This window comes from Syngnathus floridae, chromosome 18 (genome assembly GCF_059516105.1).
Source record: "Syngnathus floridae isolate MCC-2025c chromosome 18, RoL_Sflo_1.0, whole genome shotgun sequence".
NCBI lineage: Eukaryota > Metazoa > Chordata > Actinopteri > Syngnathiformes > Syngnathidae > Syngnathus > Syngnathus floridae.
This window is the reverse complement of record NC_142430.1, coordinates 488,876-495,893: the sequence shown is the minus strand read 5'-3', so window position 1 is coordinate 495,893 and position 7,018 is coordinate 488,876. Positions and strand designations below refer to the sequence as shown.

Sequence of the window (7,018 nt, the reverse complement as noted above, 5' to 3'; positions counted from 1 at the left end):
AACAGAAACTTCTCCTCCAATTGTTTGATTTGTCTCTTCTGAGCTTCGATGAATTCTTTCAGCTCTTTGTTCCTCTAGGACGGACAAATGGAAAGTGGCATTCAAAAGCCAGTAAGCGTGCAAGTAAGTGCCGGGCTGGCTTTGGGCCCTTACCTGTTGCGCGCTGTGCAGCAGATCCATTCTCTCTTGGAGGATGCAAGCGTCGCGCTCCCTCAACTCGCACATCAGGGCTCGCTTCCATTGGTCCACGGCGCTCCTAAGCTCTTCTCTCTGATCCGCCGTCAGCACGTCATTCACGCCAGCGTGGCTGGCTTTTTCGCCGTCCGTGGCGGGGCAGTCCCGCTGCGGTAGCGCCTCGTACAACATGGCCTCCAGCTCCAGGATCCTCTGGGCCGCAATCCTCGTCCATCAGTGGTCCGGCGGGAGATTTGAGGGCGGCTTACCTTATGAGCCTGGTCCATGGAACACTTCCTGAAGTCCAACTCTTCATCCAGGTAGCCCTTCTGCTTGCAGAACATATCCTAGCACAGCTCAAGGTCAGAATTGTTGGGGCACATTGCTGGAGTTCCCCTTGGCTGATGTCGCGTGTCTGTCTACCTTCTCACTTTCAATGTCCAACATCTTCTGTTGAAGTGCTGACTTGGTCACTTTGATGTATTCTAACCACTGAGGAAAGGCTGCTGTCACATAAGCAGAATGCGAGAGCGTGCGTGGACGTGCGCGTTACCTTCTCGGCTAGGGTGAGAAGGGTCCTGGCGTGAATCACGACCACCTGCTCCTCGTTGGTGAGATTCTGCAAGAGCCCAAAGGCACAGCGTCAACAAGCTTCTTTCAGCGCAAAGCCTTCCAAAAGTCACATTTGAGCCGCCGAGTCTCGTGGAGTGCGAACATAAGGAGTTCGACATACACTTACGGCGTTATAGCCCAGGATGTCCAGCTTCTTCATCAGATCACTGATGACGATGTCCGGGGGAAAGGCGCAAGGAGCAATGTAAGGTGTTCTGGGACCTCGGGTTAAGGTTAGGGTTGCGAGGGACGCCTTACCTACGCTCACGCCCTCGGCCTCGCAGTAGATCTGCAAAGGGCTGAGGCCGTCTGGGAAACGGACTTGCAGAAACTTCAAGACGGGGGAGCGCCACTCCCTCTCCTGAAAGGCAGAGGCATGCATCCGTCCGTCCGTCCGTCCGTCCGTCACATCTCTGGCCTCAACACGCTTGTGCGAGTCTTCCCACCTCCAGCTCCAGGATGCGGAACTCAAGCAGTTCGTTTTGGTCTCGGATATCCTGGATGTGCTCTTTCAGACGCGCTTCTTCCGCCTCCATCCGCCTGACCTGATCCAGTAATGCCAGACGGATGAGTGACTGAAGAATGTAGCTATTTTGTCTGAGAAAAAGGTGTGCTCATTGATGAGCTTACCTGTCCTTGTTGCTTCAGCGCTGACTCCAGATCTGCTACTCTGCTTTGATAGTGACCCATTTCTACCATCAGCTTTTCTCTGGTCTGAAAGGAGGAGGAGGGAGGCTCCTCCTCCTCCTTTCAGACCAGAGAACACCCGAGGCTGGGTGAGAACGGGGAGGCTGCGACCCGGCCGGGGGTTGCGGGAAGGGGCGCCACCTTGATCTCCTTCTCGGCGTCGTAGTCCCCTTTCGCTGGTCTGGGCTAGCAGAGCGTAGGCTCGTTGCAGCGCTTGATATTCTTGCGTCAGCTGGCGGTAGCGAAGCTCCGCCTCTTCATGCACACACCAATGCAACACAGCACTAGTACCAGAATCAGTCAGACCGGCGACAAAGCACCCGCGACGCAAAGACGAGTCCGATTCCAGGCTGAAGAGGAATGTTTGGTGCCAATACGCTGGCAGAAATGGCGGGCTACCTCTTCGGGTTCCGTGTCGGGGGTTCTGTCGGTGTGAAAAGACAAGGACGATCCGTCCGAGTCCACCAACACGTCTTCGTCGTAGCCGTAAAATGTTTCGATGACCTGCGGGCGCGGAAGCAAACATCTCTCTGAACAAACTGAAGCGACACCTCACGATGAATCGACGAGAGGAACGATAGCGAGAAAAAGGCCATTTCATCTTGCGCAACACCAAGCAGCCGCAAACAAACAGACTCACCTTGCAGGACCTCACGCTTTGTTCCTCCTCAGAGATTCTCGACGTCGGTATCGTAGCAGCAAATCTCTCTCCTGTCGACACAAATAATCCGCCTTTGAGATTCTTTGGATGCAAAGGGAACGAACGGCTCCGGCGCAGAAACAAACGCGACTCACAATGACATTTCTGACATGAGCTCCTGTCTCCAGAGCCTGAAAAACACGTCACCGGCGATGATTGGAGGGACGCTCGTCTTTTCCAAAAGTGACAACTACAGGGTGTGTCAGGGTTTTCCAGATTATCTTTATCGTATCATTGTGTTGCTTTGACTTTGACTGCGACCTGTAATAAATAATATTATTTATCCCTTATTTATCCCTATCGCTTATCCCTTCCTACACAAAGTCGTAAAACACCCCTTGCTATGTTTTGACTAGAGGTCAAGGGCTTCCTCTATTCAATCCACTCTTACACCCACCCTGTTTCTCTTAATTAAAATGCTCGTGCAGGAGCCGAGAGTCAGACTTCATTCGTACAACGGATGGACTCTCCACCTGCAGGTGTCCAAAAGAACTTACTTGTCTCCCGTGTGGTTCTTGCAAAATAAGTTGGAGCGAGCGCAACTCTAACAGGGTGCATTTTGCCACTAGCTGCCTACGGACAATGACGTCGCGCTCGCGGCTCATGGTTGACGGGCTGAGCAGCCGGGCAAGTCCGTCGTTTTCAGCGCACAGCGAGTGGCAAAGGCGCTGACAAAACGGGAGCTTTGAGCTGCTGAAAACGGCAAAACAAGTCTAAAGCGTGTTCAAACGCGTGCGCACAATGCTCCTGCTTGAAAGGTCGGAATTTAAGGGGCCAATTTTTTGGATGGCGGCCGCCGGCCAAGCTTTGGACGGAAAAGGTTTCCTGGCGACAGCGAGCGAGCGCGGTGCTGCCGTACGTGCACCGAGTCGCCTGCCTGAAGACCTTGGACAAGTCGTCGATGATGTGCCGCTGCTCCACAACTTGAAGGAACTCCATTTCACCGTCCTGCTGGCCGCAACCGCGGTCCAGGTCATTGAGCGAACTAGGCCTTCTCTGTGGAACACAAATGCAGTGGACTCTGTTGGCACGCCGCCGTTGTCCGCGTCGACTTACCAAGCTTGCCATCTCCTCGTTCTCCTGGGTGACAAAGCGCACTTTGTTTTCAAGGCGACACAGCACCAGCGAGAGTTCTTCATTCTTCCTGCTCAGGCGTTTGTTTTTGTACAGGAGTGGCAGAAACTGGCTTTCTGTTTCTCTCAGTCGCTTTAGCTGCAAGCATGAAGTGCGGGATGTGAAAGACGCACAACACGCGGGCCAGAACGTATCCATTCCTTTTGCATCGGTTTGAACGGAATCGTGGCTTTGGCTCCCAATAAAAGACATCTACCAGGCAACCGACTCGCCGCGCCGCTCAACTAATAAGCAAGCGCAATGGGTGCCTCGCTGGATGGCGCGCATCAAACGTAGCGCAAACCTTCAAGCGTGCCGTCAATAAATTACCAGTTCATTGCGCTCTTCAGAAAGCAGGGCGTTTCGATCCTCCAGTTTCCTGATGACTGCGCTGAGCTCAGCGATTTTCAGATGAAACCGTCGCGTGTCCCGATCCTCCTGAGACTGAAAACGCCCCGCAACACACACACACAAGCACTCGTTCAAAGTTCAAAACTGTTTTTGTGCTACCTTCCTCCAGCAACGAACTAAGTCATGCGTACTGCAAGTGTGTGATGAGGTGGCTTACGCAATGAAGAGGATTGCTAGTAGCGGCGTTGACCCCACTTCCAGGGTAGTTTAGGCCCGCCCTTTGGGAATCCCTCAGGGCAGCGATCTGCTGCTCGGCAGCCTGAGTCTGCAGCTGAAGGCGGTGGACGTGGCCGGCCCCAGGGCTTCATCCAAAACACTAACCGCTCTGTCTTTCAGCTTGATCTCATCCGTCTGGATGTACAAACGGGGAGCGCTCAGGCAGGCGGGCAAACTCATTTGCCAGAATTGTGACAAAAACAAAGAGAGCAACCGGCCAATTTTGTTCTTGAATCGACTAGAACACCTTTGCTGTGACAAAAGCGAAGCGAGCAACCGGACATTTTCTTCTTGTGAAATAGAATAGAATAGAATGCCTTAGGTGTCATTGCACTGCAGGTATACAACGAAATTGGGAACATAGTCACGCACCGCGCATCTGATCAGTCCTACCAGTCGGCGGATCTCCCTCTCGCAGTCTCTCTTGGTTCGGCTCAGCTCCTCCCGATGCTGGTGATGAGCCGATCGGAGCTCGGCCGCTCGGGACTGCCAGGCCTGCTGGGCCGCTGCCAGGGCTTCTTCCGCGCTCCTGGTGGAGGCGACACCGCTCGGTCTCCCGACACCGCCGCGTCTCCTCCACCTCCGCCAGCAAAGCGCCCCCCCTCCTCACCTGAGCAGACATTGCGCCACACCGGGCCGTTGAGACCGCAACGGAGCGCCGCGACGCTTACTGGGGACAAGCTACACAATACGGTAGCGGCCGCATCGAAGCCCGACGTGGCGTGCGGATAGTCAGACACGGATAGAGCGGATCACCTTGTCCATGGAGCCGTCCCTCAGGCTGAGGACCAAGGCATTCAGTCGCTGGATCTCTCCATCTTTGATTTTGATCACTCTCATCAGCTCCATTTCATGCTGCCGCAGTAATGTCTCCCTGGTAATGGCTAACTCTTTCTGCTTCTCCTCATGGAGTTTGCTTTTGAGTTCCGTCATGGCGGCGGTGGCACGGTGGTGCTCCGCCCGCAGGTCCTGACTTCTCTCTCTCTCCAGACAGCTGACCTGACATGACTTAGACTTAGACAAACTTTATTGTCATCTTGTCTGCACATGGTGCATACAAAACGAAATTCCGTTGCATACGTCTTACAACAAAGTAGTGATATTGCAGTTGAATAGAAGTAACATATCCTATGAAAATATATATATATACATATATACTATATATATATATATATATATTAAAAATAAGTATAAAGTGCAGCAGTGATAATTATGCAATAGTGCAAGTAGGCAAAACAGTATTCAAGAGTGTGCAGAGGAATGCTAAACCATGTATTAAACTTCTATTTAAAGGGTTTATACAAGTTCAGTAAAGTTGGTAGTGCGAGATAGTGCAAGATAGAGGTCCGTAGTGTCATAAAGTACAGTTCTGTGAATGTGTGATGCAGAGTTCAGTTTAGAGCTCAACAGTTCTAGTGTTCAACAGTCTGATGACAGCAGGGAAAAAGCTGTTGCAGAACCTGGTGGACCTGCAGCGGATGCTGCAAACCTCTTCCCAGAGGGCAGCAGGGAGAACAGTCCATGGTGGGGGTGTGATGGGTCATTGATGATGTTACGGGCACGGGACATGCAGCGCTGAGATGAAATGTCCTGAATGGAGGGAAGAGGAGCCCCTATGATCCTCTCTGCTGTCCTCACCACTCTCCTCACGTTCTTCCAATCGGAGGCGGTGCAGCCTCCACACCACACAGAGAGACAGCTTGTCAGAATGCTCTCTATGGTGCTCCTGTAGAACGTCCTCATGATGGGTGGGGGCAGGTGGGCTCTCCTCATCCTCCGCAGGAAGTACAAGCGCTTCTGTGCCCTCTTGACCAGTGCCGTAGTGTTCATAGTCCAGGTGAGGTCTTCTGTGATGTGGACCCCCAGGAATTTGGTGGTGCTGACCACCTCCACAGCTGAGCTGTTGATGATCAGTGGAGCGTGGTGAGGCTGTTTTTTCCTGAAGTCGACGATGATCTCCTTCATCTTCTCCTCATTCAGGATCAGGCTGTTTTCTCTGCACCAGCCCACCAGCTGCTCCACCTCCTCTCTGTAGTCCAGGTCGTTGTTGTCTCTGATGAGCCCCACCACCGTTGTGTCGTCTGCTGACTTCACGATGTGATTGGTGGTGAACCTGAGGACGCAGTCGTGTGTCATCAGGGTGCACAGCAGGGGGCTCAGGACGCAGCCCTGAAGGGAGCCTGTGCTGAGGGTGATGACATCAGAGGTGTTCTGTCCGACCCGGACTGACTGAGGTCTGTTGGTGAGGAAGTCTAGCAGCCAGTTGCGAAGGGGGGTGTTGAAGCCCAGGTGTTCCAATTTTCCTACCAGATGCTGTGGGATGATGGTGTTAAACGCTGAGCTGAAGTCCAGGAACAGCCTCCGCACATGGGTGTTCTTCTCCTCCAGGTGAGCCAGGCTCAGGTGAAGAACGGAGGAGATGGCGTCCTGAGTGGAGCGGTTTTGCCGGTCGGCAAACTGGAACGGGTCAAATAATAGGGGGAGTCTGGAAACGATGTGACCTTTAAGCAGCCTTTCGAAGCACTTCATCATAACCGGAGTCAGTGCAACAGGCCGGTAATCATTAAATGAGGTGATTTGAGGTTTCTTCGGCACCGGAATGATGGAGGCAGTCTTAAAGCACGCCGGCACTGTGGCTTGGCCCAGCGAGGTGTTAAAAATGTCTGTGATGACCCCAGCCAGATGACTTGCACATTCCCTGAACACACGCCCAGGAATGTTGTCGGGGCCAGGGGCCTTACAGGGGTTGACTCTCCTCAGGGTCTTCAACACATCGGCGGAGTCAAGGCAGAGTACCTCCTCTTCCTGATGGGGGACAGTTTTAACTGCTGGAGTGCCGTTTAGTGCCTCGAACCTCCCAAAGAAGTTATTTAGACCATTTAGAAAGTCAGCATCAACTACACCCACCGGGGGGGGGGAGGGTGAGTTGTAGTCTGTAATCGCCCGTATGCCTTGCCACATACTCCTGATGTTTTTGACGTCGTGGAAACGATCCTGAAATTTTCGACTGCGGTCTCGCTTCGCTATCCTGATGGCACGGTTCAAGTTGGCTCTCGCTGTCCTCAGTGTCTCCTTGTCGCCAGACTTGAAGGCAGAGTTCCGCGC

The 7,018-nt window shown here is 53.1% G+C and overlaps 1 long non-coding RNA gene across 1 annotated transcript; it reads right to left on the bottom strand.

The window, feature by feature from the left end:
* Positions 1 to 1,872: 1,872 nt before the first annotated feature.
* On the bottom strand, positions 1,873 to 3,442 carry LOC148382125 (uncharacterized). The gene is made up of 3 exons (XR_015854119.1): positions 2,269 to 3,442; positions 2,114 to 2,184; positions 1,873 to 1,977 (listed from the first exon to the last, which is right to left on the bottom strand). It is a non-coding gene; the product is annotated as an uncharacterized LOC148382125 (long non-coding RNA).
* Positions 3,443 to 7,018: the final 3,576 nt, after the last annotated feature.